Here is an 18,988-nt window from a genome sequence, read left to right as displayed (position 1 = left end):
TTCAAGCAAACTGTAAACTAAGCAGTCTCAGAAATCCAGTAGTCCTGACTGGACTTCCTTTGCATTTTGAACTAACCTTATTAGCAAAGGTTGCTATATTGGCAAATTCCACAGGAAGGAGTGAGGATACCTGTCCTGATCAGTACAGACAAGTTTCAGGAGCTGTTAACAAAACAAAACAATCCAGCTTCATCATGACAGCTGAAGCACCTCTCCGTGCCAGTACAAAGACTTGTAAGTCTTTAGACTGGCAGTGATATATAATAATACACTCTGTGTGTGTGTGTGTGTGTGTGTGTGTGTGTGTTGTGTATACACATGTTTTTGTAAAGACAAGTGTGCTTGGTTTCAATTCAAATCAAAGTAAGAAGCCCCACTCAGTTATATTTTGCAAGTCCTTATTTCTTATTTCTTATCCCTACCCCCTCCAATACATTTTCAAGCCACGTTCAGTCTTGTTAATTGGTCCATGAGATGTTGTGAAGGTTGATTTTAGCCTGGAGGCATGGCTCTTCTATAGCTGCAGCACCGGCTTCTCTCCTTGTAATACGCTAAGTAGGTGTGTTCCCTTGCCCTTTCCAACTTTCCCTTCCCACCTCCCCCTGTAGGTTAATAATAATCTACTCAAATGGTAGGTGGATATTGCTCAGTAGTTGTTAACTAAAGTCATTGACATGGTTCATTTGCAATAATGTGTATACTTTATCTCAGAAACTTTGTTTTAAAGGGCTAATAGCCCTTCGGATATGAGCTCTAGGGCTGTCTTGTCAAAATTCTGCCAAATATTGACTTTGCAAAGGGATATCAAGCTGCTGTTTATAAATCTGAATGTCTTAAAAACCATTCTTTCCTTACTCCTCCTGTCCTAGATGGTGTCTAGAAAGTCCATGAGTTTTTGGTTTTCCCCCACTGGCCCCAATTTTAATATACAGTATTTTTGTATGTTGACCTCTGGTGTCTTGTCCTTTGTATATGTGGAAATGTTGAGAACTGCTCAGACACATTTGGTATGATTAAAGTTCTTTAAAATGATTTTGAATAGACTTGTGTGTGTTTGTGTGTGTTTAAAAAAAAATAAAATAAAATAAAAGAAGAAATTGGCCAGGATTCTCACTCATCAGTTCCACTGAGAATTTTAATAGCTTTGGGGAGTAATAAAAGAAACTGTGATCCTCAGCCAAGTTTTATGTGCGTGGAGGTGACTTTCAAGTGGACCATCAGCTAGGCCAAAGAAAGCCTTCTTTATGCATTAGTAAAAGAAAGATATGGAAGTCTCTCTTCAACAAAATGCAATGCCCATTCCTTTGCCTTTCATGGGTAACCTCCACGCGACTTCTAAGTGCTACCTCATCCATGTTTGATTCAGGTGCAAATCCCAGCACTCCCGACCACCTAGAAGGAATCTCTTCATATTACACATTCACTCACTGTACATTTTTGAAATTAGTGGACCAGATCCTCAGTTGGTGTAAATGGGTGTAACTCCAGTGACTTCAGGGCAGCTCTGCCAATATACAACAGCCGAGGAGCTGGCCCAGCATGGTTGTAAATTCTGGTAAATACTAAAGTAAAAAAAAAAAAAAAAAGGTGTGCCCTTCCCCTCACTACAGTCAAGCTAATGAAAAACACAACCTCCATGCTTCCTCACATTATTTTTAATATATCTCTGCTGAAAAGAAATTTCTCTGACAGGAGACTCAGGGGCCATCACCACTGTGACATTTGACCTAGACACACATGGCTTCATTCTGAACTCGCTTACATTGGCATAAATCAGAAAAAGTTCCATTGCAGTGAATGGAAATACTCTGGTATAAATCTAGCATCGGTGAGATTTGCTTCGGGCTCACAGATATGATATACTGTATTAATGTGGAGAAACCTTTTATACTGCATCATGCCAAAATTTGTATTCTAAATTGTGCTGGCACTGTACAAATGCATAGTGTGAGACAATCCCTTTCCCCAGAAGTTACAATCTAAATAGACAAAGGGTTGGAAGAGAAACAGATGCGTACAGAGGTGAAATGACTTGCCTGCCGTCACCCAGCAGGTCACTGTCAGAGGTGGGAATAGAATCCAGGTGTTCTGGTTCTCACTTCAGGGGCCTGCCCACTAGACCATGCTCAGTCAAATTATTGAATTGAATTAAATAAGGTATAACCCTATATGCAATCAAATGAAAAGAGAATCAAGGTCCTGGGCAAATAAAATGCAACAAGTATAGATAAATGGGTGGCCAGTGAAAACAATCAACTAGGTAAGAAAACGAAATGGGTCTTTGTTATAGGTCTGAATTTTCTCAGTTGCCCAAGTGTAAATCAGGAGTAACTTCACTGAAGGAAGTGGAGTTATCGCAGTGTGCTCGATTGGTGTGAAATTGGGGTAAGGCTCAGTTGTAAAAGTATGTCATTTCATATGCAGCACTTTACCTATGTAGGTTCCACTTGAACACATGATTAAGGGATCTGGGCTCCTAAAGATGCAAATAAACACCTACTGGGATTCACAAAAAGCACCAAAACAGGTTTGGTGCTTTTGTAAATCCCGTTAGGCTGATATTTGTATCTTTACATGCCTAAATGCCTTTGTAAATCTGGCCCAAAGTGCACAGCCGTCAATTAACTGGTTCACAAAAACCTGAGTGAATGTCTTTTTGAAAAGCGCGTGTTGGTGATTTGCAGTGTCAACACATCCAGAATGAAAACACTGGGGTCCAGATTCCAATATTCTTACTTGTGATGAGCTGTGCCTCCCCACATCAGTCACCCCATTGATTTGGGACAGTAAGTACTAGTCAGCATGAGCAAGGGCCTCAAAACCAGGCCCTAAGGGAGTGGCAATGGCAGAGGTTTGAGAGCAGCTGAGCACCAGCTTCTCCCACAGACTTCAGCTGGAGTTGTGGAGTTGGAAACACCTTTGAAAGTCAGGCCCCCAAGTGAATTGCCAGTGAGTTAAGTGGTCCAGCCAATCATTGTTTTCATCATGAGTACATTCGTCACGGTAGCCACGTTGATGATAGCTTTTCAAAAGTTTCTCTTCGTACTGATTGTCTCCCAGCTGTCTACTGTATTATCTACTGACTGCTTAAGCATTACCCAGATGGGTGAATTGCTTTGTGTATTAATAACTGAGTACGCTTCCTCATGCTGCCCATTGTTCCTCTCGCTTCCTATGCTGGGTGATGATTATTTTTTTAAAATGTCCTTCGAGAAGTGTCTGCTTCTCATTTCACTTGAGTTTCTGTTTTGCTGTTTGTTACTGATGTTGGGGAGATTTGTCCAGGCGCCTTTGAATGTTGATACTTGCAAACTGCCTCTGTGGTAGACACATTAGGATTGCAATGTTTTGTTGATATTTTAGGCTCAGCAGTCACCATTTTAATCTTTGTTCCTGTGAGATATTCTCTACGGTGCCAGAAGGGGAGCCGGGGGAGGGACACTGCACAGTTCAGCTGTGTAGCTGCAAACAGGCTGGGATGATTGCAAGAGAGAACATAAAATAGATGATTTGCTTTAGTGTCGATATTATTCAAATGGAATCCCTGGACTGGTTTTAGATGTCATGCATGATTGCTTACATGATAATGATCAAAGGTTATTAGTTTTAGATTCTGTGGTTGCTTCTCTCCCTTTCCTGTTACATGTTGGTGCTGTCCTGCAATTGTGAGCAGGCTAATTTATGTGTCTGTGACGGTGTGTGTGGATGGGGTATTGATTACAAACCCAAATGGGCCAAATTAATCATTGGTGTAACTTCCTTGTGAGTAAAATGGTATTATTCCAAGCATGACTATTCTCAGATATATCTGCCACACTTGGCAGTGCTAGTGAATGTCCTGCTTACGTGCAATACATTAACACTTTGCACTGCTTTGCTATCTTTTACCTGGAGTTGAGGATATCAGAACTTTCAACAGACATGGATGAATTCAAGCCTTACGACACCCTTATGAGATAAATAATACTATATAACCATTTTGCAGCTTGGGAACCTGGGATAGAGAATGTTTAGTTGAATTTTCCAAGGTTACACTGTATCTCCACGGTAGATCTGGGCGGACCAGAAGCCCATATCTACATGGAATGAACCCCCCGAAATCCCAGCTCTTCGTTCCACTAGAGTGCATGGCCTTTCCTTAATCTGAAGGCTAGAAGTAAATTCAGAAACACTGTGATTTAGAATGTGTTTGCAAGAATAAAAACCATAGGTGGTTTTATTCATTACTACAACTATTTGTTTTACACAAACAGGTCCCATGATGCCCTTCAGCAAAGTAGTGTGTCCTGACTAATTAATTGATTGCAGGTGCAGGCTAGATCATTAATTGCAACAATATATCACTTTTAACTGGTTGTAGTCACTTCTACCAATAGGAACAGAGCAACTGGCAGATTGCTGTGTAGCCCATAAGCATACTGTGGTGGATAAATCATTTAAGGCCCAATTCTGCCACCCTCATTCATACTGAGCAGGTTTCTGTGTGAGGAGATCTATTTAAACCAGTGAAACTAATTACAGAGTAAAACACAACTTGGCACAAGCAAGTGTGACTGAACTGGGCCATTTCTTAGTGGATTAATACATGATGCCAAGCTCTTAGCTAAAATTAAGCATTTTATACCATTAATACCCTGAGATTATGGTTTCCAAATAATTGCCCGTTTCTTTCTTCTGTTTTGTGTGTGTTTGTATTCAAATATTGATAAAAAGGAAACTTAAACAGGGAGGGATAAGGTCTGAGTAACATAGTACAATAAAAGCAAACTGGATGGAGTTCAACACTTAAGTCATAAAGCAGCAGTTCAGCTATTATTGTCTTCAGTGAGGCTAGAAGTATTAACCTATCAAGGCAAAAAAGCAAATTTGCAATGGCTTAGTTTTGAATTACCTTTCCAGGAGGAACTAGAACAAGAAAAACATGTTATGAAGAAAACACAAGCCAAACCACCCTGGGGACAATTTAAAGGGACCTGTTGAAATTTTAAAAATTGGACCAGATCCTCAGCTGATGTAAATCAGTGTAGCTCTAAAAAAGTCACAAATTTACGCAATATTCTCTACCTATGTTACAAACAACATATTTAACTATCAGTTCCTTGGTTGGGGGACACACTGTGGTAGCACACTGAAACTGTCTCGGATTAAAGCATTCCCTTCATTGATGGAGTCCTTTGACAGCATGGCCTGGTGTGGCAGCTCCCTATTCTTCCGCCTCAGTGTCTCCCCTCAGCCTTCATCCTACTCTCTGTCAGTACTGAATCCCTGCTCCTCTTGACTAATGCCACCTTGAGCCTAGTCCTGTCTCCTAACTCCTCCACCAGTATTGCTCTGGCTCCCTAAAGGTCACCCGTTCCTTTAACTTCCCTCCCCAGTGGCCACTTTAACTTCAACCCCCACTGTCGGTCACACCAATCTACTCTCTCCGCAACATCCTCCACCCTAGATAGGACATTCACCTTCTGTGCTCATCTGATCCTTCACTGAATTTCCTATAGCAGTTTATCCAAACGTCTCTCACCCTTCTGGTTCCAATTTGTACCTCTACTCAGATAATTCCAGGATCATGCAGCTTTTCCTGATTTCATTGCTTCTCTTCTGCCTGGGTCAGCTCTGGATTAATCTGACCCCCACCTTGACAGGATGGTCTGATTTGCTCTTTCCTCCAAAGTTGGGAAATGGCATCTCTGGAGGGAATGCAAACACATGTGATCCAAGGACATCTTGAAAGCCAACAGGCAGAGTGCAACATGGACACAGGGTATCCCTGGGTTCACTAAAAGAATGTCATGTAAAGTCTCTAATGAAAGCCTCTGTCACACTGGTCATCATAATCATTGTGAGATATATATGTATGGAAAATACGTGAAGAGTTATGTAGATGGACTAAAAAAATATGTTCTCTAGGTCTGTGAGATAAAACAGCTCACCAAAAAGCAATCCACATACTCCTGGCAGGCGTATGTACTCTGGCTGGTCATATACAGATTGAGAATTTTATGGTTCACAATGGTCGTCCACTCAAAAGTGTGAATTGAATGCTAATGAAGGGTTGTGAAATCTTCAAAGAGAGGAAATTAACAGGAAGAGGTAAACAGCAGGAATTATCCTGTTTAGGGGTAAGGCAATGAACTTTGGGAACTGTATCTGGGCTCCAGCTGATCCCCTTGGTATTCTTTCAGTCCATGAGGACAAGCAGACAGCAGGCTTGATCTTATGAAAAGGGGGTTCACCAGGCTTGGTGGAAAACACTAAAGAGAAATTTGGGTGAGATAAACTTTTTTTAGGGAGGAGGATAACTTGTCAGTTAAGTTCAAGCTTTAGAATGAGTATTATGTTGTTGTTTTATATGAAACCATTTGTCCCCATCTCTCTCACTGGTTTTTATTTGAATCTCAGTTCTTTCTTTAATAAGTTTCCTTTTTGTTTTATAATTGAACTCAATGCTGTGCATATTACAGGAGCAGTGGTCTAAGGTACATGGTTCCTTTGGGAACAGAGGATCTCTGTGAGTATCCAGTGATCAGGGGCTGTATACCACACAGGGATGCTTTGGAAGGACTTGGGGGCTAGGGTGCATCTGTTATCAATTTGCAAGGCAAAGACATGACTAGTGTAGCCCAGAGGATAGAGTATGAGTGACTCTAAGTTAGGGAGCTAACACCCAGCTCGTACAGACAAGATTCCCTTGTGCTGGAGACAGGTGGTAACAAGGTGACTCTCACCCCTGGGTGCCCTGAGAAGCATCACAACATGGTAACCTATTTTGTCTGTTGTTAAGTGAAGTAATTAAAGATATGTGGTTCCCCCACTCCAGCTAACTTGCTTTGATTTCTGGGATGTGGCCTCTCAATGAGATTTATTCTCTTTAAAATGTAGCACAGGCAAAAGAAAGGAAAATACCTAAATCTTAGATCTGTTGCAGGAATTATCCTAAAATACCATCTTTAAACATGCTCAGGTTTTGCTTTTAAATGAAGACCATGACTGTAGACCACTGGAGGATGCATGGGTGAATTCTGAATGAACTGCTTAAAAGCTGGTTAAAATATTGTCATGCATTATTCAAAATTGTAAAGCATTTTGGGATATGGATTGTAAATGAGAAGCTACAAAATCAAACTCTATATTAATGGACTGAACTGTGGATCACATCACCTGTGAGCGTATTTTAATTATTGGTGATTACACAGGTAAATATAAGTAAAAAACATCAGGCAAACACAAATTTTGTTATTCCCTTTAGTAATGTAGGTATCAGCCTTAATGGACTGTTCTTTTCTTATGACTGTACAGTTTTAGTCTGACAGCAAGGAAGAGATAGAGGTATTATGTCAGACATTAGATAAGCCTATGTTATTAACAGTTACAGCCTAGAGTTTATCCAAATAATGTTACTGCTTATTAAAAAAAAAGAATATTGCCATGTGTTCCTTCGCATTCACCAGCAATCTATGTTCAAACTGATAATACTTATAACAAATTGAATGCATGTTGTAAAATTCATTGTAACATTCTCTGGGAAACTTCACTAGCAAAGAATGTGTGTTCATGAGGATACAAAAATTTCATATACTCGCAAAAAAACTTTCATCTAAAATAATCAGTTTTATGCTTCCATCATGTAGTATTTTTGAACACCATGATTTTTTTTCCAGATGTATTTGCGATTACTTGCTCAATAATTTCTAGTCTAGAGATTGTTTACAAGTAGTTAGTTGTATGTATTTGATGTCTGAAACCCAAACTGTGATTAGCTTTGATTGACATATATAGTTGGTCACATAATATTTCTTTCCCCCTGGTTAGATTAAAATTAGGGTTCTGGTTTTGAATACAGATACAAAATTAACTTGCCACCCACAAATATACTCTTAAAATGTGCTGGTTCTGCAAATATTCCCGTGATTAAGCTTGTGTGCTAGAATATTCAAGGAAAGCAAACCCAAGCAAGCATTGTAGCAATGAACTCATTTACAAATATAACGGAATGTCTGTCTGTGGGAATTTGTCAGCAGTACTCATCCACTGCAAGCTGGGAGCATGTGCAAACTCTTGTCCGTTGGCGGGCCTCTCCTTGATTAATGTAATCTTCTATTTTGCTGCAGTGCATCTTGGCTGTTTCCTCTCCAGCCTTTCCAAAATCCTGCTGCTGTTGAAGAAACTTTCCTCTCCCACTTCTCTGATCATGTCACGCCCTGTTTGAATCCCTCTGGAGGCTTCTTACTTCAAAAATGAAAAAAAGCTTCTCCTCCTCACCCACAATGCACCAGGTGACCTTTCCTTGTGGTGACTGTTGCCCTTTCATGCAGCTGCCTGGGAGAAGAAAAGTGCAATTTCTGAGCTCTCCTGCCCATGCATTATCTCAGCATCAGTGCAAAATGGCCCTAGCATGGACAGAAAGGCACCTATAAATCTCCTCTCTCCCCCTACTGCCTCCCCACCCTTTGCCAGCATGGGGAGGGAATAGTCACCTGGAAGAGCTGCTGCAGGAACATGCTGCAGTGTTCATTTGTAGGAAAAAGCCTGGGCCCAGACCCCAGGGAGCAGTGGGGGATATGGAGAGAGGGCTGCTATAAGCAAGATGTCAGATTGTCAGAAAATGCCACTATGCCATAATGCTTATTTTGTCTCCCTTCAAGCTTTCATGGCTCCTCCCAGCACAGACCTGAACTTGTTGGGAATCTTGGCTTGGTCTCTGTCATGGGCAAGCACTGGAACTTCATTCCTTTTGTAATTTGGCGTAGACCTAGTCACGCTAACACCCCACTCAGAAATCTCGAGGCTCTGATAAACCTCTCCCATCCCAGACTCAGAAATCAGCGGTGAAATATGTTCACCTCCAGATATAAGAACCATTCGTATTACACTGCTCTGCAGATCAGAGTGATTGTAAAAATAAACTGCATTTGCAAAAACAAACAAACCCCTCGAGCTTTTAGAGGCAGAGAAGTTGCTGCCTAGAAACTAACCTCCTACTCAGGGGATGCTAGCGTTCCCTCCCATCTCTGAACCAGGGGACAGTTACCCTCCTGTCAGCTTTTCGCCTACCTGACTTTGTTGTATTGACTTTTAGCCTTTCAGCCATATTATCTGCCAGTCTTCTGCACTGACAGCTTTATGGGATTTGGCCAGATGCCAGATCTCTGTAGTATTAGAAAATTTTACTATCATTTATTCTCTCAGTAGATGGCTCACAAAATATTCAGGGCCAGTCTCTGGCACCCTTGCTCACCTTGAGAAGCACAGCACTCCACAAGTCAAATCAGTGAAACTACTCAGGTAATAACTTGCTGCTCGAGGGGAATAAAGGTATCAGAATTAGCAGCCAGGGCACAATTCTGCTCCTGTTGCAGTCAATGGCAAAACTCCCACGATTGCAAGCACAATAGCTGTTTGTGTGCATAACAGCTGCAATTGCATGTACAGTTACAAACATCTAGTCCTATGACTTTAATGTTGGATGATGGGCTTAGTTCTAAAATAAAAATAACTTTCCTTGCTGTAATGAAGCTACTGTTTATTGGCTATATAGTAGGTATGTTTATTAATCACATAACAGAGCTGTTATTAGCTTTATGGCTTGATTAGCGTCTGGCTGTAATCACAGTATGTTGTGGCCAAGATTTTCCAAAGTGACAACTGTTCTGAGGGGGCTCAGCTTGAGGCCCATTAAAGAGACCCAATTTTCAGGAAATCCTATATGCCCCAGTCACTGAAAATCAGGCCCCTTTAAGGTGTATCATGTTGGGCCTCCAAAAATGGAGGTCCCTACTACTGCCTGTGAAAATCTTGGTCTAAGAGTGTAGCATTCTACAGCCCGATAGCTTACCAACCCCGAGTTTGCGAAATGGTGCATGTCAAGTATGCAGGGTACACGGACTGCCATTCAGGTGGTAACCTTGGCATGTTGTAGAAAATAAAGTTCTTCTTTGCCAACTGATCACTTTTTTTGTTTGTTTTTAATACTCCCAACCATTCACTCTCTTACTGCTTCCTCCTAGAGCACTAGTCTGTCCTTACACTGGATCCACAACCAATCTCATTTTTCAAACCACATTCTCCATTTGTTGGCACTCCTGTCCATTGCTTTCCCCTCCATAATGAGCTTATTCACATTCCATATTCAAAACCCACTACGTGATTCACTGAACAGAAAAGTGCCCTGGCTTTGCACTGTTTGATGAAGGCTGATCTGGGGGATGACATTATAAACGAGCTTTTATATCTGAATAGTTTCGTCCTGTTTAACAAAGTCAATAAATACATTAGATCACAGCAAGAGCTTGGTTCTGAGGGGCTTGGCTGCAGACTCAGATGTTCTCATTAATCTCATTTCATTCCTCCCTGTGGTGTATGGAAGGTGTTGGTTCCAATTTTTAATCTCCTAAGTGAACTATTCAAAAGAATAATTACAGCAGCAACAACAAAAATCAAATATACCTGTGGCTTTCAGACATCAGAAGAGATGGGTGAACTCATTCAGACAAAATCCAAACTTCCCTAAATTTTTATCTGGATCCAAGCTCACTCTCTCTCTCTCTTTTTAAAATGTAACTAAGTCTTGTATCAGTTTTGCTTGCTTCAGCAGAAGCGGAAATGCTGAAATACTGCACCAATACACAGCCTATTGTCAAAGTATTTCCAGCACAACTGGATGCAGTAAGTATCACAAATCTTGAGAATGTCCAGTCTTATTTTGCTGATTCAATGGGTTCAGAATTTTATAGTGTTCATTCAGAGAGGGCTCAGCCCTGCGTCCATCCAAATTAATGGTAAAACTGCAGTATCAGGCTTATAAACATCTAAACTTTAGGGGTTTTATTCAGACAAAACTTCCAAACCTTTAAAAGCAACTCCCATCAATAGATATGGTTGCTATACACTCCCCTTATCACTGACAGAAACATAAGAACAGGAGAAACTTAACCATCAAAATAATAAGCGGAGATTGCACCTGATTCTGCTGTCAGTTATTCTATAGTTTTGCTCCATTGACTTTGGAGTCCTCTTATACTTTATACCAATATAAGTGCGCTCTAAATCAAGATTTATTGACTTGAGAAATAAATAGCGTCAAGGGTGAAGCTTTATCTTAAGACATAATGAATGTTGATTTTCAGCAAAACAATAGGTTACTGTATACATTGTTACGTAAATTCATTATTGGAATTGCTCAAGTAGCTAGGACAGCATGCCAGCTAATAGCAGAAAGTAGCAGGAGGTTTTTCCCCCTGAGAGTTCTAAAAGTAAGTTGATGAAGTAAGAAGCACAGAAAAAAAAAACTATTTCCTTGTAAGGAGTGAAACTATAGCTTTCATGGAGCTCAGCACAGCCAATTAGGAAGCAGTTATTTGTACAATTCATTTGATTGGCTGTATACGGTGTTGTTAAGCCATGTTGACATTCTTACAGATCTCCAGTATTGCTCAACTCTCAGGAGAAATTTACTTATCTGTCATGACTACACTTGTGATGAGTCCAGCCCTATTTTTCTAGTTAGCTAACAGTTGGTGAACCAATCCTGATTTCCTTCTAGTGTAATTATTCTTCATATGTATTTACTAATTTTCAGATTGTGGGTTGTTCACAATCTGTTCTCTGACTATTTGTGTTGTCTGGTAGGGCAGCTGATGTAAGCCACGTGATGTTATTTGGGATCCTTAGTTGCATGACGGAAATATTTTAGGTAGAAGAAGAATACCTGTGTAACAAATATTCAATAACAAGCAATGCATGGATTTTTGAATAATCAACCACATGTGGTAAATTGATCAAGCTTTCACAAGACTTCCAATTGTTTCAATAATTGCAAATAACAAATGGCATGATACCCGGAATCCTGGTGAACTTTAATCACAAATGGATTCATAAATCAGGATAGGATTATTTTTTGACTATTTGACCAGCCTTTCTCTTATAAATCATGTATGTTGGAGAAAAACTGACAAAAACAACGAGGAGTCCTTGTGGCACCATAGAGACTAACAAATGTATTTGGGCATAAGCTTTTGTGGGCCAGAACCCACTTCATCAGATGCATGAAGTGAAAAATACAGAAGCAGGTATAAATACATGAAAGGATGGGGGTTGCTTTATCAAGTGTGAGGTCAGTCTAACAAGATAAATCAATTAACAGCAGGATACCAAGGGAGAAAAAGTGGTAAGAGAGTGGCCCATTACAGACAGTTGACAAGAAGGTGTGAGTAACAGTAGGGAGAAATTAGTATTGGGGAAATTAAGTTTAGGTTTTGTAATGACCCAACCACTCCCAGTCTTTATTCAGGCCTAATCTGATGGTATCCAGTTTGCAAATTAATTCCAGTTCTGCAGCTTCACGTTGGAGTCTATTTTTGAAGTTTTTTTGTTGACTTAGAACAACGCTTCCTCAGCTCTCGTCCCCTTACGCCCCTACTCTACTTGTGCTACATTGATGACATCTTCATCATCTGAGCCCATGGGAAGGAGGCCCTTGAGGAATTCCACCAAAATTTCAATGATTTCCATCCTACCATCAACCTCAGCCTGGACCAGTCCACACAAGAGATCCACTTCCTAGACACTACAGTGCTAATAAGCAATGGTCACATAAACACCACCCTATACCGGAAACCTCGTTGTTTATGCTGATACAGACTAACATGGCTACCACTCAAAAAACTGACAGATATTCTTTGCCTATTGAAACTCTGGGCACTGGGTTGTCATGCTGTCTGTAACTGCGGTTACTGTCACATCATTTAAATGAATTATTTCTATTACAGATGTGAATGCTATCACTGGCTTTGGAGATAAAGTCAGCATTCCTGTCACACAGACTCGGTTGTATGTTAAACAATGCTTAACAATTTGTAGCTTTTTTTCCATGACTGACACATTTACTATCACTTACAATTCCAAAATATTATGACCTGGAGCACTGCACTTTAGATGTCAGTGTCTTGTGACTAATGAATATAATGCAGCAATTTCTATTCTGAAATATGTCCTATACAATGAAACATGACTTCTAAATTAGAGTTTTACTTGAAAAAAAGGGTGTGACTCTCATAGAACTTTTGCATTACCATTATTTGGTACAGGGCAGTATTCACCAATAGGTGAAATCCAATTACTTTAGATCCAGAAGCGAAGGTGTAGAGTAATTAGTAGAAGAGGGTTTCCTGAAGGGGATCTTAGGGATAGTGGCAAGTGTGAGAGATGTTCTGGGCAGGAGGAGCTGGAGCAACGTGGGGTGGAGCATGTGAGGTAAGGAGGGAAGAAGAGCTAGGTATGTGGAGAAGCATTGACAAAGAAGGGAACCAGAACTGAGTACAGGTGACCCTGAGAAGAAGCTGGCATTCCATAGCAGCACCATTACTAACCAACCTGGGAGAGGAGCTAAAGATAAGGGCTGGTGGTGCATAAAGGGGAAAGAGATGGAGGAGCTGCAGACCTAGCCAAGGAGAGCTAGATGGCTCTGTGAAAAGAGAGAGTGGTGGGAGATGGCAGTGTAGTGGTCTCTGAGTTGTTCTAGGGATAAAGAGTTCATTAGAAATATAATTATAAAAATTGTTATAGTCGTGTTTATAACAATTGAAATGTTACAACAATTTGGAAAGAATCCTTGAACTAATCATATGCTGAATAGGTAATAAAACCAGCTTAATATACACACAGGAAAAAAGCAGTAACAGAAAACAAACCCCAGAACCACACTCTTTGTGCCAGGTGCCAGCTCTTGCCAAGACTGCAGGCATTAGTTAAGAACTGACAAACTCAGTTGGAGACCAGACCAGTGCACCTGTATGCTAGTTTTGCTCAAAACAGGTATTAGTCTTACAATGTGTTTAGTATTTAGACTCTATGAAATGCTTGTAAGTTGTTGCATGCATTAATCTCACTTGTAATGTTGGTATTCCATATTATAACAAAATGTGTAAGTCTTGGTTTATAACTCTGAAAATGTTTGCTCTGACCTTGTGAACCCAGGCACAGGAATCATCCCCCACTGCCCACCCAGAAGGACTATCAAAATCAGATGGGCCATCAAGGAATATCACAATGCTCCATGCAAGGAAGCTTGTCCTGGGGGCTTGGAAGCTGAATGAAGGAAATAAAACAAGTCATAGGAAAATTTTCCATCTCTCCTCACAGTTTTGAACTCTGACAGGGCCAGAGACTCTAAACTGAGGAAAAGTTCTCCAGGGGTTACCTCTGGGTCTGCACTGAAGGACACTTTGAATTGACAGATTACTACAATCCTGTCACTCTTAGGTTTTAGATGGTAACTCATTTGTGTATATATGTTTGCTTGCTTTAACCTGTAAATAACTCTCATTTCTTTTTTCTAGTTAATGAACCTTTAGATAGTTTACTATAGGATTGGCTACAGGTGTTTTCTTTGGTGTAAGGTCTAGAGTACCAATTGATCCAAGGTAAGTGACTTGTCTCTTGGGCCTGGAAGCAACCTAAATATGGTATGATTTTTGGTGTAAATGACCATTTATCTCTAAACCCAGATAGTCTGGGTGGCAAGATAGACTGGAGAGTCTAGAAATCTGTCTGTGACTCCATGGTAAGACTGGTATAGTGATCCAGGAGTTCACATTTGTTACTGGCTTTGTGAAATTTAATTATAGAACATTCCACCAGTTTGAGGTGTCTGCCCTGTTTTTGATAGGCTGCCCTTCGGTAGGCATTCATGGTTGTGAGTCATGACACCATGGTCAACAGCATGACACCATGGGCATAGTTTGGGAGAGGATCAGGGGGGGCGTTGCCCCAAAGCCTTGGGCAGGTGCGGAATTTCTCCCCACATGCACGGCCCCATTGGCCTGACAGGAGCTGCCCCTCTCGAATATATAAGTCAAACTTTGCCTGTGTGTGACACTGACACCTCTATCAGACTTCATAGAAATATCCAGAGCAATGTATTAGAATTTGTTAATAGTGATTATTAATAGTATTTGTTACTTATATTCTTATAGCACCTAAATGCCCCAACCAGTATTGGGGGTCCATGGTGCTAGATATTGAACAAATCTAGAATAGAAGATGGTGCCTTCCCTGAAGCACTTACTTTCTAAAAGATAAGACAGACAAGTTGAACCTAGGTGGCAGAGAATGCAAAGAGAATAACTTTTATTCCTTATATACTAATGCTAGGAGTCTGGGTAATAAGCAAGAGGAATTGAATATTCTCATTGTTGAGAAGAAATTTGATATAATTGGCATTACTGAAACCTGGTGACACAAGTGGAATGTTAAAAACACCAGTGAGGAGGACAGAGTGAGTATAGAGATGCAGTGTGGCATTCTACGTTAAAGACACCATCCCCTGTTTTAGAGTTATTGATAACTCAGACCTGCAGGATCTTGAATGTATGTGGAGCAATGTGCTATCTAACAAAGCCCAGGAAGGGAACTGGTGGAGTTCTGTTACAGATCATCAAATCAAACCAAAGAGAGGGATAAGTTGCTCCTTAAACACCTGTTATGTGTGGAAAGAAAAAATGGTGGTATTATGGGTGATTTCACTTTGGGAGAAATATGTAGGAAGTCTCATGCAGCCAACAGTAAAACATTATTGAAATTTCTAAAAATTATAGAGGATAATTTTCGAACATAAAAGTATTGCACGTAACATGGGGTAACTATTTTGGACCTCATTATGATGGATAAAGATCTGGACTGGAAATTGATGGTTGCCAGGAACCAGTGCCCATGACTTGATTACATTACTTAAGGGCAAACAGAGGGATTGTCCCAATCAGTAATATTTGTACTTGGTGCTTCAAAAGGGCTGATTTCTCAAGGCTGAGATAGAATGAGAGTGATTGAGAGGAAAAATTTAGACAGAAAAATGTGAATGAAATTTGGGAGTTGTTTAAGAAGAGTTTATTAGATGGTCATAAAACTAAAATTCCACAATTGTGAAAGAGAATGGCTTTGGTTAAAAGACCATCCTGGTTAGTAGGGAAATGAAAGCAGAAATTAGAAGTAATAATAATAAAAATAAAAAAGATATAGAACATGTGGAAAAAGGGGAAGTAGATAGAAACAATACAAAGTTGCTTGTGCAACCTTAATTTGCCCCTATTGCGAGTATGAATTATGATTCAATCTTTAATTACATGGTCACATATTATTTTTTCCACAGGACCCCTGTCTCATTCAGTTTACATGATGGAGCTGCTCTGGGGATGAATCAGGTGTGTGCAGTGGAGACTATTATCTATGGGAGCTCTGCCTCATTTATTACAGAAGTAACAAACGGGGCAACCAAAATTACTGGAAACTTTTGACCGTAATCTTTTTGTGCCTCAGTTCCCCATCTGTAAAAAGGGGCTATTTATACCCCTTCACTCCACAGAGGTGTTAAAAATAAATTAATTAATGTTGGTGAATCACTCGGATACTATAGTTTTGAGCACTATAGAAAAGCTCATGAGACATTAATAGATCTTTCTTCAGCGCAGGGTTTGAATAGTGTGCAGTAAATGAGCCTGGGGGCCACACACTGAAAAATGTGGATATGGAATAGCTGCTAACAAGTGAGCAATGTCTATCCTGTGCACAGAATGAGGCCCAACTTGAGAAGCCTAGGACCTGACTTCTCCATAATCCTAAGTATTCTGGAACACTTTATCTGTTCAAAGCACAGTTCCCAGTTGCAGCTCGAGTGCTCCACACTTCTGCAAATCAGACTCCAGGGTCTCAAGTTAGACACCCAGAAAAAGAGGAACACACAATTAGTGTCCACCTATGAAAAGTTTGGTTTAAAGAACTCTGTAGCAGAGGCAGGGTTAGAATCCAACTTTGGAGTGCAGGATTCATAGAATCATAGATTAGAGTTGGAAGAGACCTCAGGAGGTCATCTAATCCACCCACCTGCTCAAAGCAGAACCAACCCCAACTAAATCATCCCAGCCAGCCAGAGCTTTGTCAAGCCGGGCCTTAAAAACCTCTAAAGATGGAGATTCCACCACCTCCCTAAGTAACCCATTCCAGTGCTTCACCCTCCTAGTGAAATAGTTTCCCCTAATATCCAACCTAGACCTCCCCCACTGCAACTTGAGACCATTGCTCCTTGTTCTGTCATCTGCTGTCACTGAGAACAGCCTAGCTCCACCCTCTTTGGAACCCCCCTTCAAGTAGTTGAAGACTGCTGTCAAATCCCCCCTCACTCTTCTCTTCTGCAGACTAAATAAGCCCAGTTCCCTAAACCTCTCCTCATAAGTCATGTTCCCCAGCCCCATAATCATTTTTGTTACCCTCCGCTGAACTCTCTCCAATTTGTCCATATCCTTTCTGTAGTGTGGGGCCCAAAACTGGACACAGTACTCCAGATGTGGCCTCATCAATGCCGAATAGAGGGGAATAATCATTTCCCTCAATCTACTGGCAATGCTCCGAATGCAGCCCAATATGCTGTTAGCCTTCCTGGCAACAAGGGCACACTGTTGACTCATATCCAACTTCTTCTCTGTAATCCCCAGGTGCTTTTTTGCAGAACTGCTGCTTAGCCAGTTGGTTTCTAGCCTGTAGCAGTGCATGGGATTCTTCCGTCCTAAGTGCAGGACTCTGCAGTTGTTTTTGTTGAACCTTGTCAGATTTCTTTTGGCCCAATCCTCCAATTTGTCTAGGTCACTCTGGACCCTATCCCCACCCTCCAGCATATCTACTTCTCCCCCCATCTTAGTGTCATCCGCAAACTTGCTGAGGGTGCAATCCATCCCATCATCCAGACCATTAATAAAGATGTTGAACAAAACTGGCCCCAGGACTGACTCCTGGGGCACTCCGCTGGATACCGGCTGCCAACTAGATCAACATAGAGCCGTTGATCACTACCTGTTGAGCCTGACGATCTAGCCAGCTTTCTATCCACCTTATAGTCCATTCATCCATCCATACTTTTTAAACTTGCTGGCAAGAATACTGTGGGAGGCCGTATCAAAAGCTTTGCTAAAGTCAAGGTATATCACGTCCACCGCTTTCCCCATTTCCACAGGTCCAGTTATCTCATTATAGAAGACTATCAGGTTGGTCAGGCATGACTTGCCCTTGGTGAATCCATGTTGACTGTTCCTGATCACCTTCCTCTCCTCCAAGTGCTTCAAAATGGATTCCTTGAGGACCTGCTCCATGATTTTTCCGGGGACTGAGGCGAGGCTGACCAGTCTGTTGTTCCCCGGATTCTCCTTCTTCTCTTTTTTAAATATGGGCACTATATTTGCCTTTTTCCAATCGTCTGGGACCTCCCCCGATCGCCACGAGTTTTCAAAGATAATGGCCAATGGCTTTGCAATCACATCAGCCAACTCCCTCAGCACCCTTGGATGCATTTCATCCGGCCCCATGGACTTGTGCATGTACAGTTTTTCTAAATAGTCCTTAACCTGTTCTTTCACCACTGAGAGCTGCTCCGTGCAGCAGTCTGGGAGCTGACCTTGTCTTTGAGTACTTTAGCTTTTTCCACATCATCCATCACTAGGTTTCCTCCCCCATTCAGTAAGGGTCCCACACATCCCCTGACCTTCTTCTTGTTGCTAACATACCTGTAGAAACCCTTCTAGTTACCCTTGATATCTCTTGTTAGCTGCAACTCCAATTGTGCTTTGGCCTTCCTGATTACACCCCGGCATGCTCAAGTAATATTTTTATACTCCTCCCTAGTCATCTGTTCAAGTTTACACTTCTTGTAAGTTTCCTTTTTGTGTTTAAGCTCACCAAAGATTTCTCTGTTAAGCCAAGCTGGTCACCTGCCATATTTGCTATTCTTTCTGCACATCAGGATGGTTTGTTCCTGTACCCTCAATAAGGCTTCTTTAAAATACAGCCAGCTCTCCTGGACTCCTTTCCCCCTCATGTTATTCTCCCAGTGGATCCTGCCCATCAGTTTCCTGAGGGAGTCAAAGTCTGCTTTTCTGAAGTCCAGGATCCGTATTCTGTTACTCTCCTTTCTTCCTTTAGTCAGAATCCTGAACTCTATCATCTCATGATC

The sequence above is a fragment of the Chrysemys picta genome, chromosome 2, assembly GCF_011386835.1.
Source record: "Chrysemys picta bellii isolate R12L10 chromosome 2, ASM1138683v2, whole genome shotgun sequence".
NCBI classification, from domain to species: domain Eukaryota; kingdom Metazoa; phylum Chordata; order Testudines; family Emydidae; genus Chrysemys; species Chrysemys picta.
The sequence above is the reverse complement of the archived record's forward strand: the minus strand, read 5'-3'. Positions refer to the sequence as shown.